The 22058-nt window shown below is 39.0% G+C and overlaps 1 non-coding gene across 1 annotated transcript; it reads left to right on the top strand.

The window, feature by feature from the left end:
• Positions 1 to 338: 338 nt before the first annotated feature.
• Positions 339 to 509, top strand: LOC150004720 (U1 spliceosomal RNA). Its single transcript, XR_016512507.1, has one exon. It is a non-coding gene; the product is annotated as a U1 spliceosomal RNA (small nuclear RNA).
• The last annotated feature ends 21549 nt before the right edge of the window (positions 510 to 22058 follow it).

The following is a 22058-nucleotide window of genomic DNA, read 5'->3' as shown; positions in this document are numbered from 1 at the left end:
ACCTGGCTTATCTGTATAAAAAACATTGCATTAAAAAGACTGCAGTTGATCTCTATATATTGTCCTGAAACGATGTTTGTCATATATTGTTAGTGGGAGATGGGGAGAAAGGGCAGAAAGCAATAAGTTAAAATGTAAGCAGAATAAAGGCTTATGTGTTCTATCATTGCTGTTGTGAAGTTTTAAATAATATGTACATAAATAAGCTGCCTCTTGTTCAAAGTCCTGGTGCATTCTTGGCAAATCTAAGAACAATCATTTATAAAGAATCTGAAATGATTTGCGCATGAGTTATTGACTGTATGGCAAGGCTAAAATTTAGTCTTTTAAAGTAATATTTACTTACCTGGCAGGGGAGATACCATGATCACGAAGGTGGTTTTCCCAGGGCGAAGCTTATCCATTGCACTCCGGATGTGCTGACCCCTGCAATTTCCTCAAATGTGGGAAACTTGACTGCATAATTTGTGGTAGTGAAAAAAAATTAATATTTAAAAATTTATTTTCATTAAAGTTCACAAAGAAGAATTCAACTTTCTGAAATTTAAGGGCTGATGTTGATATAGAGAATGATGGCAACACTTCAGTGGTATATATGAACAAAGGTGATTCATTTCTGAGAAGATTTCATCCTGTCTTATCAGATACCAACTACTAGTAAATAGACCAGAAAAAATGACAGCAGCTAACTTATTGAGGGCTTGCTCTTTACCAGGAACTAATATGAGCACTTTACATGTACTACCTCATTTTATTTCACTTTCTTCTCACAACCCTAGTACTACTATGTCCATTGTACAGATGATAAAACTGAGGCACAGAGAAGTTTAGTAACTTGCCCAATGTCACATAGCTAATAAAATATCAGGGCCAGGATTTGAATCCAGGAAACTTGTTCTGTGCTAAAAACAAAACAATGGTTATATGTGACTGAAAAACATATGTCTTTGTACATTTCAGGATGTTTTACCTCAAATTGGAAAGACTAAAGTGCATTTTTAAATTGTTTTTCTATTACAGTTGCTTTCATTTTCCCCCCATTGCTCTCCCTTAGCCCGCCCCACCTCACATCTACAGTCAAAATGCATTATTTTTTAAGTCGAGTAGCCTAGAAAACAGTGTGTAATTTAAACTCCTCCATCCAAATATATACTTGAGAAGGAAACTATACTTTCCTCAAAGGGAGTGGTTAAAAGAATAATAAAGTTGGGTGAGATTCATGAAGGAGGCAGAAATGAAAGAAATCAGCTTCCTTCAGAAGAAACTCAAAGAAACTTCATGAGAGGCATGGGCATATTATAGCCGATCCTCAACCTTCACAAGGAGCACGTACCAAAATCTCTTGAATAGCTCCATTCTGGAGGACACCCCAACTTATCATGGATCAGAGTGACCAGCATATAAAGTTCCTTCAGACACTTAAAAAGAGTTTCCAGACTTGCAGTAACTTGGCCAGTGCTAAGGTAGGGCTGGGGATACAGAGGAAAAAATTACAGTTTTAGTTCATGAGCTATTAATTCCCTGTCAGAGGTGTTCCATTGCTTCTCAGAATACCTGTGAAATGTTTATTCAAAATCTTTAATGCATCAGGAATGTAATATCTGGGATAAAAGCATTAGACAAATTTTAGTTTTCAGAAACACGTGGTAGGAGTCAATATTAAATATGCTATTACACTGGGTTTGGGTCCAAATTAAATATTGAGATTACATCAGTGGATAGGAGTTATTCTTCACCTATGATTTCTGTTTATCCTTCAGGCTTCAAGATAAATACAACTTTCATTATTTTCCTTCATAATTTTTTTCAGTGCTTTATGTATGTCATTTTATTTTTTTATTTTATTTTAAGTGTATTTCATTGATTATGTTGTTACAGTAGTCCCACTTTTTTTCCCCTTCGCTCCCCTCTGCCCAGTACCCCTCTTCCCTTCAGCAATCCCATCCTACTTAGTTCATGTCCATGGGTCGTGCATATAAGTTCTTTGGCTTCACCATTTCCTATATTATCTTAACTTCCCCCTGTCTATTTTGTACCAACCAATTATGCTTAATCCCTGCACCATTTCCCCATCTCTCCCCCTTCCCCCTCCCAGCTGATAACCCTCCAAGTGATCCCCATACCTATGATTCTGTTCCTATTCTGGTTTGTTTAGTTGGATTTTGTTCTTATTTTTTAGATTCAGTTGTTGATAGTTGTGAGTTTGTTGTCATTTTAATGTTCATAATTTTGATCTTCTATTTCTTAAGTAAGTCCCTTTGACATTTTATATAATAATAGCTTGGTGATGATGAACTCCTTTAGCTTTACCTTGTCTGGGAATCACTTCATCTGCCCTTCCATTCTAAATGATATATTTGCTGGATAGAGGAATCTTGGCTGTAAGTCCTTGCTTTTCATCACCTCGAATACTTCTTGCCAGTCCCTTCTTGCTGGCAAAGTTTTCTTTGAGAAATCAGATCATAGTCTTATAGACACCCCTTTGTAGCTAACTCTCTGCTTTACTCTTTCTGCTTTTAAGATCCTCTTGGGTCTTGGTGTAGTCCTCTTTGGGTCTAGCTTGTTTGGGACTCTGTGCTTCCTGGACTTGTTTGTCTATTTCCTTCACCAAATTTAGGAGGTTTTCCTTCATTACTTAATCACATAAGCTTTCAACTTCTTGCTCTTCCTCTTCTCCTTCTGGCATCCCTATGGTTCAAATGTTGGCATATTTAAAGTTGTCCCAGAGGTTCCTAAGCCTCTGCTGGTTTTTTTCAATTCTTGTTTCCTCATTCTGTACTGGTTGGTTGTTTTTTTCTTCCTTACGTTCCAAATCATTGATTTGAACCCCGGTTTCCTTCCTTTCACCACTGGTTTTGTGTGGAGTTTTCTTAGTTTCATTTAGCATAGCCTTCACTTCTTTCCTTATGCGTTTGTCATATTCAAACATATCTGTCAAGTCTGTGAGCATCTTTAACACCAGTGTTTTGAACTCTGTATCTGTTAGGTTGGCTATCTCCTCGTCACTTAGTTCTCCCACTGGAACTTTGATTTGTTCCCCCTTTGGGCCATACTTCTCTGGTTCCTCATTTTGACAGGCTCCTGTGTTTGTTTGCCTCTATGTCTTAGTTCTTAGTTAGGGCTGTCGCATCTGTTACATTGTAAAGGGTGGAGTCTTTGGTCTGTCAGTAGAAGGTATTGGTCAGTAGAAGGTAACTCATTTCAACACATTGTGGTGCTGTGTGTGGGGCAGGGCTCCAAGAAGGAATAAAGACACCTGTTCAGCACTCACTCCTTTTCCAGGCACTTCTCTCACCTCCATATGGGACTGGCACCTCTCTAGCTATTGCCCTAGCCATTGTCCCCAGAGTGGGTGGGTCTGCAGATGTTCTAGGGCCATGGAGGCCCTTTAAACAAGTGGACTCTGCTGAGAGACTGGCAGTTTCTTCCTCCGCCCCAACCCCCACTGGTTTGCACAGTCAAAAGCAATGAGGCTTTATTTTCCCCGGCACTGGGACCATGAGCTATGCGGTCTGGTGGTGCTGGAAACACTCCAAAGGTGTACCTCCTGACTTTTAAAATGTGTGCCTGCACTTTCCGCCAACCTGCTGCTGCTGCCGCTGCTGCCGCCACCACACTGAGTCCTCTCCACCCCATCTCCACCCCTGCTACCTGTCTGGATGAGTATTTTTTCTTTATATCTTTGTTTGTTGGACTTCCATGCAGCTTGGTTTTCTGGAACTTCTAGTTGTCTCTAGTTTTGAGGTAGTTGTATTCCTTCTTAGTTGTGGAGTGAGACATAGTGCGTCTGTCTAGGCCTCCATATTGGCTGGAAGTCTGTCATTATCCTCCTTCATAATCTTTATTAAAGTTTGCAATTGTAGTGTTGTTGGCCTGTCTTATTCATTTTCTGTTTACTCAGTTATTGTTTATCTCCTTCGTACTAGGTACCAGGAAATTTGCCGGTCTTACCCAGTGCTGTGTTGTCATAACAGTGTCTGGATCTCACAACAGCACCTGGTAAAAGAAGAGCTTAAATAAATGGCTGAATGGATGAATGAATAAGGAAAGAAGGAAGCAGATTTAAATGTGAATGTAGAGTGGTCAGTAAGCCTCAGTTACTAGATAATTTAGTCACATCCAAATACTAGTTTTGTGGCCTGCAATATGTAGTTCCCCTATGTGGCTTAACAAAATTATAAGCAATTATATTCATAGGCTCACTGCAATCTTTTGATCTTTGAAACTAGAAAAATCAAGAGTGTAAATTCTGAGAATTATGTATGCAGCAAGTCCAACTCTAGTGCATGTAAGAATTTCATGGCGAGATTTTAAAACATCCATTCCCGGCTCTGACAATAGTGCACTCAACTAAAATTAATGCCAGGAATCAAATCTTGACTCTGGAAAGACTAAATGAACCTGGGCAAGATATTTCTCTTTTTGTGTGCCTCTCTGAATGAGCAATATAGGATGACTAGATTAAATAGTTTGCCTTCCTTTCTCATTATGGCATTATGTAATTCTGTGGGTTCATACACACTTGAGCACTATGTTAGGCCTTTCATGGAGTACAAAGAAATATAACTTATAGTTTTCCTTCTTAAACAGAAAGAAAATAACTTAAACAATACAAAAGTTAAATAACAATATCAAACAAGAATTTATGATTATCATATTTCTTGTGTACTAAGATGCAAATCTTTCCTTCTACACTTAATGTTTTTAGAAATTGAGGTGTGTATCTCAACTGATGTTAAAAGAAACCTACAAGAAAGAGGAAAAAATTGTGACATAGTTATCCTCCCTTGTGGATTCAGTGAACCATTTCTAGAAGGTACACCTGAGCTAGGGTGATCGTTTGACTCTTACTTAAAACTTGGACACCTAACAGTTGCCTAAAATGTCTTTTAAAATGATAATACTGTGCTGCAATACTGAAACAAATATTTATTTTGTAAGGAGAGGACTGTTCTCAACATAATATACAGCACAAATAATGGCAGTGGAGTCTGCTGAATCTGACAGGATAACTCAAAGGAGTTCAAAGTGAGGAGAGGCTAACATGTTTGATATATAGATATTGAAAGGTGATTATGCAGAAACTCTACCCACCAAAAACCTCTCACACTTTTAAGGGAAGATAAATATGTAGTTAAATTTAAGAGGAGAACAAAATTATATGCTCAGTCAAGTAGAAAATGCAGGCGAAACCCCTGTATGCTTCATTATGCCTTAAAATTATTCTTTGAGGAAGCAGGTCAGGGTTTGCCTGGGGAGAACCATTGGTGGGGAGATGGCAAGAAGGATGACCAAGAGGCACAGGGAAATTTGGGGGGCAATGGATATGTTTATTATCCTGATTGTGGTGATTGTTTCTTAGGCATATACATATTTCAAAACTCATCAAATCATTCGCCTTAAATATATATATTTAAGTGTACTTCAACTATACCTCCAAACACTGAAAAGAAGCTTCTTCTGTCAATAATGAAGATCCTACAGAAGTCATGGCCAGGGGGATGGATTATCAAAGGCAGCACGGCATAAGATACTATGCCAAAGTGATTCAGGAGAATCTCCAGATTCTTAATAACATCTGAGATCATCATGACTTTCATCACCAACACCAGCATTTATTAAGTGTTCACTCTGCACAGAGTGGGCATTCTACAAAATAGTTTACTTGTATTATCTTTTTAATCCTCCCATCACAGAAGGTTTATCTTACTATCATTCCCATTTTACAGATGTGGGGAAACAAACCATAAAGAAGTTCAATCCTCCCCTGGATTATAGAACTAGTAAGAAGATGCAAGGTTTGATCGAGTCTGGGCCACGCCCTAAAACCACTACTCTAGGGAGCCCTTAGCACTGGAAATAGGAGACTTCCAAGTTGCTATTCAACATAATTTTTCATATTGGTATTTAAGGATAGAATATTCTTAATGATACTTCTTAAAAACTTCTATACATTTCAAGGCCTCCATGAGTCTGTCAAGACTGTGGCATATTGGAGAGTAACTACCAGCTGAGGGTCTGTCTTGACAACAGTACACAGGGACTTGGGTGGGTCCATGGTGTGAGCAGCATGCAGTTAGTGTTTCCATGTGTAATGAAAAAGGAACTGTCTAAATTTTGGTTTGGTTATTTCATTACTTTTTTAGAAAAAGGGATGATGAATTAGAGACTAATGAGACTTGGAAACATTGAACATTTCCAAATATCTTGTTCTGTGTGAGGAATATATTTTTAGTTGTTGCTGAGGTAAAATAAACATAACAAAATTTAGCATTTTAACCATTTTTAGTATATAATTATATGCATTAAGTGTATCTGTTGCCTCATTTTTAAGGTTAGTATGCAGCATGCATACCGCAGCATGCATTGTGGTTAAGGGGGTACGTGCTGGGTTCAGACAGGTAGGCATTTGATTTCCGCTACTAGTGTACAACCTTGGACAATTTAATAACCTCTCTATCTTTCAGTTTCCTCTTCTTATAATGGTAATGACAAAGACCTACCCGACAGTACTGCAAAGAGTAAGTGATATAATGTATGTAAATTGCTCAGCATAATTCGTGCCATAGACTAAAACCTTTCACTTTGTTATAGAAAATGTAGTTATAATTTTATCTAACATTTTTGTGAGTCAGAGACTCTTAATCTGGGGCATGTAAAACCTTAGGGTGTCATGTATTGGGCTTCAGGAGAGCTGTGATTTTCTCAATGATGTGCAGATTCATTTATCTTCTCCATGTTTGGGAACCAGGCACAAGGCTTTCATCTGATTCTCAAAGTTAAAAATGCAAGGCAAAACCAGAAAACTAATCAGAGAAATACATATAATCAGATCAATCTTGCTTCACCTGCTACTCAGAGGCCTTTGATCATTGGCCTAAGTTTCTTCTTTCCTCTGAAGAAAAGCAAAAATGCTCAAAGTGGCACAATTAATATTCCCTACAGTTATGGCCTGCAGTTTGCATAACTGTAGCTACTTTGTTCCACACTCCTAGCACAAGGTAACTGCAAACTGAGTGTCCCACAGGTCAGTGGGGTGGCTGTAGGAGTGTGAAAAGCAAGGCAAGGGCTCACAGAGTCCAGAGGCTCTGCCTCCCTATGCCCCACATGCCCCTCTGTACCCTAGCTTCACTTGGTGCACCGCACATGCCTCAAACAGCATTTTAATGTGCTTGCAAATTACTTACAGAATGTTGTAAAGGATTGCACCAGGTGGAGAGAGCTGTAACCCCAGGTGTGACCACGTATTACCTTTCCTGCACTGAGTCACTGCTGCATTTGCCTGAGTGAATCATTTCATAGGCAGAAGAATGTGAGTGCCATTAGTGGGACTGCTGTTCCTAGATGTGACACTACTTCATCAGGTAATGATGAATCACTTTGGAGCCCTCACATTCACTTTCCCATGACCTTGGAGCAACAAAAGGCAGCTGAAGAACAATTCTGGGCATTTGCTTTCCCTAACAAACCAACAGAAGGCCCAGATTAAGCTGGCTTCCTTGAAACTTAAAAGGAATCACCATTTGTCACTTTTTAAGTGGGCAAACTGATTAATGGGCAGTGAATAATCACAAGACAATTCCCTGCTTAAGTGTGTTGCATTGTAAATGCAGATTCAAACCCTTAGAAAGAAAGAAAGAAATACAGACCTTTCTTGAGTTTGGTTCAGTGTGCCTGTAATTTTCATATCTTTAAAGAAAGTAAAAATTGCAAAGGCAGTATTTGAAGAAGCGCTTAAGAGACACACAGGGGAAAAACAAGCCTTCAGCACAAAGTTTGGAGTGCAGTTAGCTTACTGAACATGGTCTTGATGGTTACAATCCATCTTTTGCCACCATCCCAGCAAGGGCCACAAAATCTGGAAAAAGGCAACCCATCTTCACCAAAACTTCAATGCTTTCTGAAAGTTTCTGTGATGATATTAGCAACTAAATTGCCATCAAGTGGATGCTCTACATATTTTTCATATAAAAAGTTTATTCCTCATATAAAATTGATGATTATTAAAATTTCATTTTTAAAGATGAGGAATCTGAGTTTAAGTAACTTGCCTAAGTTATACAGCTGGTTAGTAGAACAATTTACTCAAACTTGGGGAATTTGGCTGGAGGACATCAGCTTCCCCCCAACACCAGCTTTATTGAGATATAATTGACATATAATATTGTGTACATTTAAGGTGTAAATTGTATTGATTTGATATATTTATATATTGCAATCTGATTACCACCATAGCATTAGCTAATGCCTCCATCACATCACATAATCACATCTTTTTTGTGTGTGATGAAAACATTTAAAATCTACTCTTAGCAACTTAAAAAATGTAGTACAGTGTCAAACATAATGACCAACTATAATACCACACTGTTCATAGGATCTCTAGAACATATTCATCTTATAAACAATTTCTGCCACCCATAAGCTCCTGGAAACCACCATTCTACTCTGTTTATACCAGTTTGGCTTTTTTAGATTCCACATGTAAGTGGGATCATATAGTATTTGTCTTTCTCTGTCTGGCATAATACCCTCTAGATACATCCATGTTGTTGCAAATGGCAAAATTTTCTTTTTTTCTCATGGCTGCATAGTATTACATTGTGTGCACACGTGTGTGTGTGTGTACACATATACCACATCTTCTTTATCCATTCATCCATTGACTGACACTTGTGTTGCTTCCATATCTTGACTGTTATGAATGACATTCCTATGTACATGTGCTTTGAATTACTCCTTGCATTAACCATGATGATGCTAGCACACTAAATGCTGACTTATGTGGTATTGCAGAATCTACAGTATTTACTTCAACTATCTAGGAAGTAGCACTTTGACCTTTAATATTCCATACGAATATGAGATAACTACTACTTCAACAGATGAATGAGTTTGGTTAAAGTGGTTCAGTCCAAGTGAATCAAATAGTGAGTGCCTAGTAAGTCCTTATTGTAGCACCAGAGAGGAGAGAGAGTGATGGGAAAGGACATAAAAGACACATAGGTCATATCTTCTAAAAGGTGTGTTTGAACTAAAGATGCTTCCACTTAGAGAGGCCTCACCAGGAGGATGTATCCCACCAGAAAGGACAGCCAAGGGTGGTGGTGTTGATCTCTGTGCCCCAGCATCATTTAGCCCTTCCATTGCTAACAGCACCCCAAAACAAACTTCTATTGCTCTAATCTCCCATTCTCCCAAGATACACATTTTTGTTTTGATGTAATGAGGCAGAATGCCCTGGCTGGTTTAGCTCAGTGGATTGAGCGTCGGCCTGCGAGCTAAGTGTCGCTGGTTCGATCTTCCAGTCAGGGTACATCAGAGAAGGAAAACTCTGACTCCAAAAAACCTCCGCTGCCTTGCGGCATACCTCTTCAGGGGAAAGGCTAAGGGAGTAAACCCCGACAGAAAATCCGGAGCCGGAGTCCCTAAGGCGGTTTGACGTTGTAGTCAACACCGGCAACTCCTGCGGCGCACCTGAAGCCAAGCTGTATTGACTCCGTCTTTCCCTTGGACCCTTCAGCTGCGAAGAGAGGGGGAGTCTGCTGCATGGGCAACAGCAGACCCTCCATATTACCCTGCCCAGGCTCTGTAGCTTCAGCGTCATCACAAGATGTCGATTCAACACGGGAGGAGACAGATACCATGTCACTCCCGAGTCGAACTGCACAGCCATTCTCAGCGGTGCAGATAGACTCTTAAGAAGCTACACCATCGTCTCTCGAGACGGACGGCTGCCGCCGCCGAATGAGGCAGACAACTGACTGGAGCTATGCCACTGGGAGTCAGCCTCTTGAGAACTCAAATATGAGCAGAGTAATACATGGACAAAAATTAAAAATAAGAACAAAAATCCAAAATATTAACATCAGCACAAACTGTGTATCACCTGAAGAAAGTGTTTATTTGATTACTACCTGGATCTCCAGATCCTAGAACTAACTTATGTGTCCCCTTCTGGGTCTTGTACTTTACTGGTGCTCAGATTCTGGGTGAGCTTTCATGTCTCAACAAATTTACTTTGGGCCTAAGTTGTCCAGTTTCTGCTGCTTATAACCATATAACCCTAACTGGTACACCAAAATTACATACATATTCAGTTATTCTATAGGCAAATTAATAATATTCTATAGACAATTTAATAATATTCTATAAACAAGTTAATACTGAATAAGTCATTTTACAGAAGAACTTTGTTGGTCAAAAACAAGAGCAATCAAGTAAGATTCAAATAAATTTGCTGATGAAAGTCAATGTGACCATGTTTTTAAAAGAAACATAGCATATTAGAAATGTCCCTCAAGCTCTCTATTTAGTCATTTCATTAACTGAACTGAGTACTGAATCAAGAATCAAAAGACCTTACTGCTAGATCCAACTCAACCACAAAAAGACCATGTGTCCTTGGGGAAGTTTACTTCTTCTCTCTGAGCTTATTTCATATCTGTAAACCTAAAGCAGGGAGGGTCCTTGAATATTTTTTTTTTATCAGAGATTCTGAGGTTCTAAATGAAAAAGATATGCTTCAGAAATTACTGAGGAATTGAGTAGATGCATCTTAAGATCTTTTTCTTTCCCTGAAAACAGACATTTTTCTCACATGGATAAGTAAGATGGTGTTGAGTTCCAATTTGACTCCTTGAACTAGAAATCTAAAGTACACATGTTATAGAGGATCCAGTATCTTTCTTGTGCCTGTGATGATCTTTGGAGAAGAGCTCCAAAGGTAAGGATTATTAAATAGCTCTTCTGTCATTTAACTGAAATCTTTTTATGGACCAACCCCAAAGAGGTCAGCAACAAATATAATTTAATTCTTAGCTATTAATAAATGAGTTTTACATTAATTTAAATCTTCAAAAGAACTTTGTTGAAACAAAATTTATCATAAAGCTTATTGGATTATTTTGTTGGCAACTTCTCAAATTTTATAGTTTCAAGGTAACTATATCACTGATATAGATAACTATATCAGTGATATCAGCTGTAGCATATCATTACAGGAAACAAAAAAAAATACATCTCTCATTTGAAATAAACAGTTTGAGTCCTGAAATATATTTATCTTTTCATCATATTTCCTCATATTATACTCCTGTGACTTCCAAAAGCCACCCACCACATGTTTCCTAAAGCTACTCTTGAGCTTTTTCTCTTTGCTCTAGAGTTTATTCTTTTTGCAGGTTAATGACATCATTGCCCAGCCCTGTGGTCAGTGGCCTTGAGCTGAGCAAAATGTTTAGTTCATATGGTGAATGGCTAAATATCAAAGGATTTCGGTCAATTCCACCTAGAGCTAAATCCACCACACAGGATGAGAAAAACTAACTGATGGAAAAAGTTTATTTCTTCCAGGAATCATGAAAACTTAGATCACAAACTTATACATTTACTGACATATATTCTATATCAATGTAGTTTTCTTTTTCAAAAATAATTTTACAAGACATACCTTCCATAATTGTCCTTTTTTTTCTGATTTTATCCATTGGCATCAAAATTAAGATTAAATAAGATATGTGGAAATTCATTAGCACAAATTTGGGGCTTTACAATAGCTGTCAAATCTTGAATTCTGACATTGAACCAGGCACTCTCATATATTGTATTTAAATTCCATCATTTGATCTTATTGCTCTTTAAATCAGATGCTGTACTAATGCATTTAAAAAGTTTTTTAAATATGCTTTATTGATTATGCTGTTACAGTTGTCTCAATTTCTTTTCCCTTTGCTCCTCTCCACCCAGTGACCCCCCCACCCTCCAATTGTCCCCCCTTTTTAGTCCATGCTCATTGGTTGTGCATATAGTTCTTTTCAACATCTTCCTGTCTACTCCACTCCCTCCTACTATGCTTCTTAATTCCTGTACCATCTCCCTCCTTTTCCCCGCTTCCTCTTCCTTGCTGACCTCCCCCCATAATGTTCCCCATACATATAGTTCTTTTCCCACTCTCATTGCCTACTTAGTTTACCTTTGTTTTGGTTCCCTAGCTTCTGTTTTTGGTTGTTGTGATACAGTTTTCATTTTAATGTTCATAGTTTTGATTCTCTTTCTCCTAAATAAGTCCCTTTAACATTTCATATAACAGTGGTTTGGATCTGATGAAACCCTTCAGTTTTACTTTGTCCTGGAAGCACTTTCTCTGCCCTTCTATTCTGAATGACAGCTTCGCTGGATAGAGTAATCGTGGTTGTAGGTTTTTACTGTTCATTCCTTTGAATATTTCTTGCCTGTCCCTTCTTGCGTGCAGAGTTTCTTTTGAGAAATCAGCTGATAGTCTTATTGGGACCCCTTTGTAAGTAATTCTCTTCTTCTCTCTTGCTGCTTTTAAGATTCTTTCTTTATCTTTAATTTTTGACATTTTGATTATAATGTGTCTTGGTGTGGTTCTCCCTGGGTCCAGTTTATTTGGAACTCTGTGCGTCCTGGACCTGTAAGTCTACTTCCTTCCCCAAGTTTGGGAAGTTCTGCTTCATTATTTTTTCACATAATTTTTCAATTTCTAGTTCTTCTTCACCTTCTGGCAACCCTATGATTTGGATGTTGGCCCACTTATAGCTGTCCCATATGTTTCTGAGCCCCTCCTCATTTGTTTCCTCTTTCTGCATTGGTTGACTGTTTGTTCCTTCCCTATGTTCTGATTTTTTATTTGATCCCTGGTTTTCCTTCCCTCACCACTAGTTTCGTATGTATTTTTGTTCATTTCAGCAGGACTAGCCTTCGTTCCTTCCCCATCTTGTTTAAGATCTGCTGTCAGGTCTATAAGCATTTTTATAATCAAAGCTCTAAACTGCCTCAGAAAAATTTCCTATCTGTTGCTTCATTAGATTAGATATTTGCTGTCTGGTCAGCTGCGTCACCGGGATCTCTATCATGATCTGTGTCATCCTGACAGTTTTGTTTACCTTTGCTTCCTGGGTGGAGCTGTCACACCTCCTACGCTATAGGGGGTGGAGCCCTGTGCACTCATCACAACCGGGTGACCCGTCTTACCATGCTGTGGTGTTTTCTGTGGGGATGGGGGTCCAAGATGGATTCTTGCCATTCATGCTCCGCTGAGAGACCAGGAGCCTCCTCCTCCATTCCACCCACTCCGGGCCTCACAGTCCAAGGCAATGGAGGTCTGCCTTCCCCAGCATTGGAAACACAAGCTGACAGGTCTGGTCTGCATCTGGAGGTGCTCCCCAGCCACTCCTCACCTCCCCCTGCTGCTGTCACTGTCAACACAGCTTGACCTCTCCACCCTGGCTTTGCCTCTTTTACCTGTCTGGCTGAGCACCACTTCTTTATAACTTCATGTACTGGACTTCCATTTATTATATGGAACTTCTGGTTATTTCTGGTTTTGCAGTAGTTGTATTCCTTCTTAGTTGAGGAGGGAGATGAGCATGTCAATCTAGGCCTCCATCTTGGCAAGAAGTCCACTACTGCTTTTTCCTGACCAGGAAACTGAGCTTCAGAGTAGCAGAGTACATACCCAAGGCCAGAGTAAGGGAGTGGTAGAGCTAGGGTTCATGCCTAAGCTTGTTAAGGTTCATTATTTTAGTTTCTCTGCCATGTTGACAACTTCAAGGAGAGTCTAAAGGAAAAAGAAAGCAGACTCTACATTTTCTGATAAATTAACTGAATATTATGCTAAAGGGAAAAAAACCATTTCCTCCTTTAAATGGCATTGTTAACAGTAACTCCTGATGTCTTGTCCAAGAACCACTCCTGATTTTGCATTTGACCCAATAGTCTGGAATCTTCCTGGTTTAGAGGGGAAGGGAGATTGCATCATTAATGTTGGCTCCTTGTCATTGAGAGGTAAAAGCTAGAGGTGTTGTGATCTAAGCAGAGATCTTTTGGGACAGCAATTACTGTTGGTTTTGACTAAGGATTACATTTATAAGAGGATCCACCTGTACAATTTCCTCAGAAGGGGCCACATTTATCTCCAGATAAATTTGACACAAGCCATTTGTCAGCTATGGTCACACGTGCTTGTTGTTGCCATGCTTTATCCCTTTAGTCAAAGCAGTAATTCATCATTGTGAGAGAGCAACTGTGGGGTGCCAGTTGTTGATATTTTAGAAACATACAGTGGTAGCAACAGCTGTGGTGGCAGATTTCAATTTTTTTCAGGCAAGCTGGCAATAGCACAGTATGCCAGATAAGATAAAAGAATTTCAGATATGAAGTCTTTCCATCTCTACCATTTGTGATGACCTTTTTCTGAAAGATTCTCCATGGAATTTACCATTATTCTGAGGCAGGATGTGTCAAAAGTGGCTGTATGTCCTGAATGCTACCAAAGAGATCCCCAGATTTTCCTGTGCTGAGGCTCTCCACCACTGTGCCCATTCTTATCATTATCATTCATCAATCTGACCACATTCATGTCAATTAAAATACAATGTGAGACTTGCTTTCACTTTCCTTTGGTTGGGGGTGGGGGGTCCTGAGCCTCACAGTGCTGGCTATGGCATAATTATTACTGCTTTGGGTCATAATCATTTGTCTGTTATGATTTAATAGAAAAATAATAATTTAAAGAGGTTTTTTACAGAATCTTTTGCTTCTCAGGTGAAAGCAAGGCAGAGTCAACAAAAATCAGTACTACAGATTTTTTGATAGTAAAATCAAGTCATCAAACAAAATGAAAATTCAGTTCAGTTCAGGACTAGCAGGTTATTACTTTGATATTTATTAGTTCAGCTTTGTGCTGTGCTCACACTGATACTTAACTTCTTTGAGAACATTATGAAAGCCATGTACTTCTTTCCACAAAAAGATGCAAATATGCTAAAAGTTTTGAGTACACTTCTAAGTTTTCATGGATCCAGTGAAAGCTTTACAATGTATGCTCTAGGCCAGTGCTGTCTAAAAAAACTTTCTGTGATGGAAATGTTCTGTATCTATACTGTGAAATATAGTAGCTATGAGCCACAGGTGGCTATGGAGCAGAAAGTATCCAGCCATGTAATATGAAAAATGAGAGTTACTGAAGAAGACACAAGATACAAAAAACATTGTACATAGGACAACGACACCTCATTCCCCTTCAAAGGGGGCATCTTGGGACCTCACACAGTTCTCCCAATTGCCATCAGCTGCCCCGTGTATTTTCTTGAATCTCATCATGGTCTGAAATCTTTTCCCTTTCAAATGTGATTTTAGTTTTGGAAAAAGCCCGATGTTGTAGGGTGCCAAATTTGAGCTGTATGGGAGCTGAGTCACCTGGGTGATTTGATGTTTCACCAAAAAACTCTGCATGAGATGTGTGATGCATGAGCAGGCACACTGTCTTGATAGAGCTTCTAATCATTAGTTTTTCATGCTGAGGCCTTCTGAATCATCTGAATAATTTCCGTGGAAGAATGTTCAAGCTTAATGAAAAATTTGATGCAGATTTGTTGCTCTACCCCCTCAGTCATTTTGAATGTGACAGCCACAAAGTACACATGCTCACTCAATGGTGTCTACCGCCCCCACTGACTAATATAGTGAAGTCATCATTGTTCATGTGTGCACATTCCAGTCCACTTTCCTTGGCTGCCAGGTTACATTGATATCATGCAAATCATTCTTGTTATATTAACGATGGCTAGACTTTTTCTAGGCAGTCCTTGTTTGACAGGTGCAAATGAAGAACTAAAGTTTTAATTTAATTTATTTAAATTTAAAACCTATATGAGTCCATTTTGCTTTTTGGACATGGACATGGGCAATAGTGTGGTGATTTCTGTGAGGGGGGAAGGGGGTACAGGGGACTAAATGGTAATGGGAAAAAAGTAAAATAAAGATTAAATTTTTAAAAATACAAAAAAAGGTCACATGTGACTCATGGCTACGGTAATTAGCACTAGGCTTGAAGTTCAGAGACATCAAATTAAGAACCTGTTTCTTACAGATTTGTTTTTAAGAACAGCTTTATTGAGGTATAATTTATATACAGTATAATTTGTTTATATAAAGTATATAATTCAATAGTACTTAGTATATTCAGAGTTATGCAACCATCGCCACAATCAGTCTTAGAATATTTTTGTCACCCTCTCCAAACCCCAAAACCTATTAGCAACCATTCCTTAGTCCCCCTAGTCTCAATCTTCCCTAGCTCTAGGTAACCAGTAATTTACTTTTTTTCTTCATAGATTTGTCTGTTCTGGACATTCTATAAAAGGTTCTTTATGTTTTTAACGTTCAGCCATGATGTAGTATCTGTGATACTGATCAAGATGTATTAGTGGTGATGATTTATCAGCTAAAGGAGTTCATCATCACCAAGCCATTATTATATAAAATGTTAAAGGGACTTACTTAAGAAAGAGGAGATCAAAAGTATCAACATTAAAAAGACAACAGGCTCACAACTATCAACAACAGAATATTAAAAAACAAAACAAAAAACTAAGCAAACAACCAGAAGAGGAGCAGAATCATAAGTATGGCAATCATTTGGAGGGTTATCAGATGGGAAGGAGGAGAAAGGGGGAAATGGTGCAGGAATCAAGAAGCATAATTGGTATGAACAAAATAGACAGAGGGATATTAAGAATAGCATAGGAAAGGGTGAAGCCAAAGAACTTACATGCACAACCCATGGACATGGACTAAAGTGGGGGAGATGGTTGGAGGGAAGGGAAGTACTGGGGTGAGGTGGGCAAAAGGAAAAAAATTGGAACAATTGTAACAGTATAATTAATAAAATATACTTAAAAATAAAACTAAATAAAAATTAGTCATTTGGATTCAGCAAGTAAACGTATTCTGCAATTACCATGTACATTTTCATTGCTGCTTCCTTGTACAGGTCTTTGAACTTTCACATGGGCACAAGTCACCTGGGAACTTTGCGAAAACATAGATTCTTCTTTTTAAGTATATTTTATTAATATGCTATTACAGCTGTCCCAATTTTTTCCCCTTTATCCCCTTCCACTCAGTATCCTCCTTCCCTCAAGCAATTCTTCCTCTCGTTTATGTCCATGAATTATGCGTATAAGTTCTTTGGCTACTCCATTTCCTATACTATTATTAATATCCCCCTCTCTATTTTGTGCCTACTAATTATGCTTCTTTTTAAAAAAAATTTATTTGTTTGTTTATTTATTTATTTATTTATTTATTTTCAGGGAGAGGGGAAAGGAGAAAGAGAGAGAGAGAGAGAGAAACATCACTGTGTGGTTGCCTCTCACTCGCGCCCCCAATTGGAGACCTGATGTGCAAACTAGTTATGTGCCCTGACTGGGTATCAAACCAGTGACACTTGGTTCGCAGGCCTAATTAGGCTTCTTAATCCAAGTACCTTTCCTTCCATTCTCCCCCTTTCCCCTCCCCACTGATAACCTTCCAAATGATCTCCATATCTATGATTCTGTTCCTGTTCTAGTTGTTTGCTTAGTTTGTTTTTGTTTTTGTTTTATATTCAGTTGTTTGATAGTTATGAGTTTATTGTCATTTTAATGTTCATAATTTCAATCTTCTTTTTCCTGAAAAAGTCCCTTTAACATTTCATATAATAAGAACTTCGTGGTGATGAACTCCTTTAGCTTTACCTTATCTTGGAAGAACTTTATCTGCCCTTCCATTCTAAATGATAGCTCTGCTGGATAGAGTAATGGTTGTAGGTCCTTGCTTTTTATCACTTTGAATACTTCTTGCCAGTCCTTTCTTGCCTGCAAAGTTTCTTTTGAGAAATCAACTAATAGTTTTATGGGGATGCCTTTGTAGGTAACTCTCTTCTTTTCCCTTGCTGCTTTTAAAATTCTCTCTTTATTTTTAACTCTTGGCATTTTAATTATGATGTGTCTTGGTGTGGTCCTCTTTGGGTCCCTGTTGTTTAGGACTCTGTGCTTCCTGGACTTGTATGTCTGATTTCTTCACCAAATTAGGAAAGTTCTCTTTCATTATTTTTTTAAATAAATTTTCAATTTCTTTTTCTTCCTTTTTTCCTTTGGCCTTCTTATGATTTGAGTGCTGGCACTTTTGGAGATGTCCCAGAGTTTTCTTATTCTCTCCTCATTTTTTTGAATTCTTGTTTCTTCATTATGTTCTGAGTGTTTATTTCTTTCTTATATTCCAAATCATTAATTGGAACCCCAGCTTCCTTCCCTTCACTGTTGGTTCCCTGTATATTTTTCTTTACTTCCCTTCATGTAACCTTAGTGTCTTCCCCTATGCTTTTGTTGTACTCAATGAGTTTTCTGGGCATTTTTATCACCAGTGTTTTATACTCTGCATCCAATAGCTTGGCTATTTCTATTTTGTTTAGTTCTTTTCTGGGATTTTGTTCTGTTATTTCATTTGGGACATATTTTTTTGTCTCCCCAATTTGACAGCTCCCTGTGTTCACTTCTGTGTATTACATACAGCTGCTTTGACACTTTGTCTTAGGGCACCTGTTAAGTTGTATGGGGCAGAGCCTTAGGTAATTGCCAGGGTGGGGCAACCTGCTACACTGATTTGTGGCTCTCTATGTTGCAGAGGAGTCAGAGAGTGGGTAATGTCACTACCTGGCTGCTGGAGGCTTGCTCAGCACTTTCCCAGCTTCCAGTCACTCACCCTCTTCCAGTATGCAACTGGCACTTCTCTAGCTGTTGCCCTGGTGTTGGTTCCTAGAGTAGTGCGTTTGCATACATTCTAGGACCTTGTGAGCCCTTTAAATAGATGCTCCCAAGAAACTGGAATTTTCTTCTGCTGCCCCAACCCCCACTGGTTTTTGCAGCTAGAAGTTATGAGGCTTAATTTTTCTGGCACTGGTACGATGGGCTGTGTGGTCTGATATAGGGCTGGGATCTCTTGCTCTCCAGATATCTATCCCAATTTTTATCCACCACACATGAATATGGGACTACCTGTTCCACTGGCCACTACCACTGCCTCGCTACCACCACATTGTGCCCTCTCCACCCTGGCTCCCCATTTCCACCCCTCCTACCCATCTGGATGAGTATGGCTTCTTTAAATCCTTGGTTGTTGGACATCCATGCAGTTTGATTTTCTGGCAGTTCTGGGTGATTTTTGTTTTGAGGTTAGCTGTGATCTTTCTTATGGTTGTGCAAGGAAGTGAAGCATGTCTAACTACATCTCCACCTTGACTGGAAGTCCTAAAACACAGGTTCTGTAGTTCTGTCATGGGATCCAAGATTTTGCATTTCTAACAAGTTCCCTGCTGGTTCAGATAACACTTTGAGTAGGGAGGCTCTCTGAAACTGCCTGGAATACCCTTTCTATTTATTACTTGTGATTAGGTGCAAAATGGCTCTTTCCCTGAAAACTCCTGCCCTTGCCCTTGTCCTTGTCTTCAGGTGCGAATATCTTTTCCTATAATTTCTAGAAGCCTCCTCATACTGTTTATTTCCACTTGTTGCATCCTTGTAATTACTTCTTTATATGCTGCATTCTTCCAAAGGACTATAAGACTAATGAGAGTAGTATCTCTATTCTATTCAAGACTGTATTGTGTGGCTTAGTGTTGATGGCTCAGACTAGATTCTTATTAACTATCCATTGAAAAATAAAGACAACTAACACTTAATGTGTGTCTGCTATGAGCCAGTGCACTGTTAAATGCTTTGCAGACATCATGTTATTTAACTGTCATACCAGTCCTATGAGGAAGATACTGTTATTATCTCCATTTTGCAAATGAGAAGTAAGAGCATTTCCAGTGCTCATGATTAGTTGAATTTGGTTCTGGTCCCCTTAGAGAATTCGTCGTAGGCAGCCGTCCGTCTCGAGAGACGATGGTGTAGCTTCTTAAGAGTCTATCTGCACCGCCGAGAATGACTGTGCAGTCCAACTCAGGAGTGACACGGTATCTGTCTCCTCCCGTGTTGAATCGACATCTTGCGATGACGCTGAAGCTACAGAGCCTGGGCAGGGTGATATGGAGGGTCTGCTGTTGCCCATGCAGCAGACTCCCCCTCTCTTCGCAGCTGAAGGGTCCAAGGGAAAGACGGAGTCAATACAGCTTGGCTTCAGGTGCGCCGCAGGAGTTGCCGGTGTTGACTACAACGTCAAACCGCCTTAGGGACTCCGGCTCCGGATTTTCTGTCGGGGTTTACTCCTTTAGCCTTTCCCCTGAAGAGGTATGCCGCAAGGCAGCGGAGGTTTTTTGGAGTCAGAGTTTTCCTTCTCTGATCATTACGGTATAACCTGCAGAAAAGTCTTTATGCTTTAATAAGCATGATCTTTAGAGAAGATCCTTTGGCTTATGTATCAGATCAAGAGGTGATTAATCTTGGCTCCATTTAGCTGTGGATTAGGTCTTCAGGCTACATTCAAACCACTTCTTAGTAGAGAATTAACTCACTCCAATTTAACCACACTGAGCAAATCTCTGAGGAATCAAACACACACTACATTTTATTTGTGTATATTATGACAGCCAGTTCAGAAAAAGAAAAACAGCAAAACCTTTCCTTTTCATGCTTTCCCTGGACAGTAAAGTAAGATGGGCAGCAACATTGATATTGCTACTCTAGCCCTCCCCTCACCTCTTCTTTCTTGGTTGGTGTATTCACCTGCATCTGGGTTTCCTGCCTCCAGATCCCTCTCTTCTATGCTTCCTCCAAAATGTGGACCCAATCATGTCACTGCCTGGAGTTTTCAATGACTCATAGTTGCCCAATAAGACAATTTCCAAATCCCTTAAGTCAGCTTACAATCTTCCTACAAGCAACTTGTCTAGTATCTTGAAGAGGATACTTCTAGAATCCAGAATGTTCGCTGCACAAACACGATACACTCTACTTCTTTGTGTCTTTGCACATTCTTTCCCCACTGCTCTCAATGTCTTTATCAACCTGTCCTTTGCTAACTCATACTTCAAATCCAGTTCCTACAAACTCTGTTAAGAAATTACCACCTGTCTGCTTCTTTAGAATTATGCACATAACCTCTGATGTTGTAGCTGCCACATTTTATAGTAGTAATCTATGTTTTCATCACTGGATTGTGAGCTTCTCAAGGTCAGGAAAGGTCTCATCCTCCTATTTCCAGCACATATCAGAGGACTTGGCACTCAACAGATATTGCTGAGTAAGTAAATTTGGTCAAAATATAAGTGGTTTGGGCCCATCTATTAACCTTATCTACAAATAGAGTTATTTTATTTATTCCCAAAGCTCTCCATGTATCTAATGTATACAGTAAATAACACATCTGCTGTCATTTAGTTACAGTGAGCATGGATTGTAAGTTCCTCAGAAGGGGCACATTCATTCATCTTTGCATCTTTTGGCTCACATAGGACAGTGTCTTGAACATAGAAACTACTCCATAAAGACTCGCAGAACTGAAATGAGCTTAACTACCTCCTCAGATTTTAGCCAAGTTATAAAGCCTCCTCTGGAGAAACAATTATCTCCTAACACAGGAGTGAATGGTCTATTGCAATGTTCCACACTTTCATATTCCTATGGTAGGAGAGATGTTCAAAACAGGTGGGCATACTGTTTACTCTGATTACATTTCCTATACCTGACCCAGATAATGACAATAGAGCAAGTGTGAAAGAGGGAGTCCTTTTAACAGACAGAAATCAGCTGAATATGCAGTAATGATTCACAGAGAGAAATATATTTCAATTTGAAACATGCTCATAGCTCAACTTTTTTTCTTTTGTTGTATTAGGAATGAATTTGGGAGTGAATATCAGAACATGGCTTTCTTAATGACTTCTTCACAGGGTGGCCTCTGGCAACCTCAAACTTACTCTTCTTTTCACTTACTATTCTGCAAACATTTATAGAGCATCAGCTAAGCATGAAACACTGTGAGAGGTACCACTAGGACAGAAGATTAGGTAGAGAAAATATATAGTCACAAAAACATTGGGTATTTTAAAATAATATTTTCAATATCAAATGCAAGAAACTTCACATGCAAACAACAAGAATGATACCAGTAACTACTTTCAGCCATACAGGTTCTTAAATTCAGACTTGCAGTTAGATATTGTAAAGTCAATAGCTGAGATAATGATTCTAATGGTTATATATTATCAATATTTGCCACCCTAAGACAGCATTAATTAAAATTAGTGTAACTGTTCCTGATGAAGACAA

The sequence above is a fragment of the Furipterus horrens genome, unplaced genomic scaffold, assembly GCF_987537825.1.
Source record: "Furipterus horrens unplaced genomic scaffold, mFurHor1.1.pri manual_scaffold_7, whole genome shotgun sequence".
In the NCBI taxonomy this organism is placed as follows: Eukaryota; Metazoa; Chordata; class Mammalia; order Chiroptera; family Furipteridae; genus Furipterus; species Furipterus horrens.
This window is presented reverse-complemented; position numbering and strand designations above follow the sequence as displayed.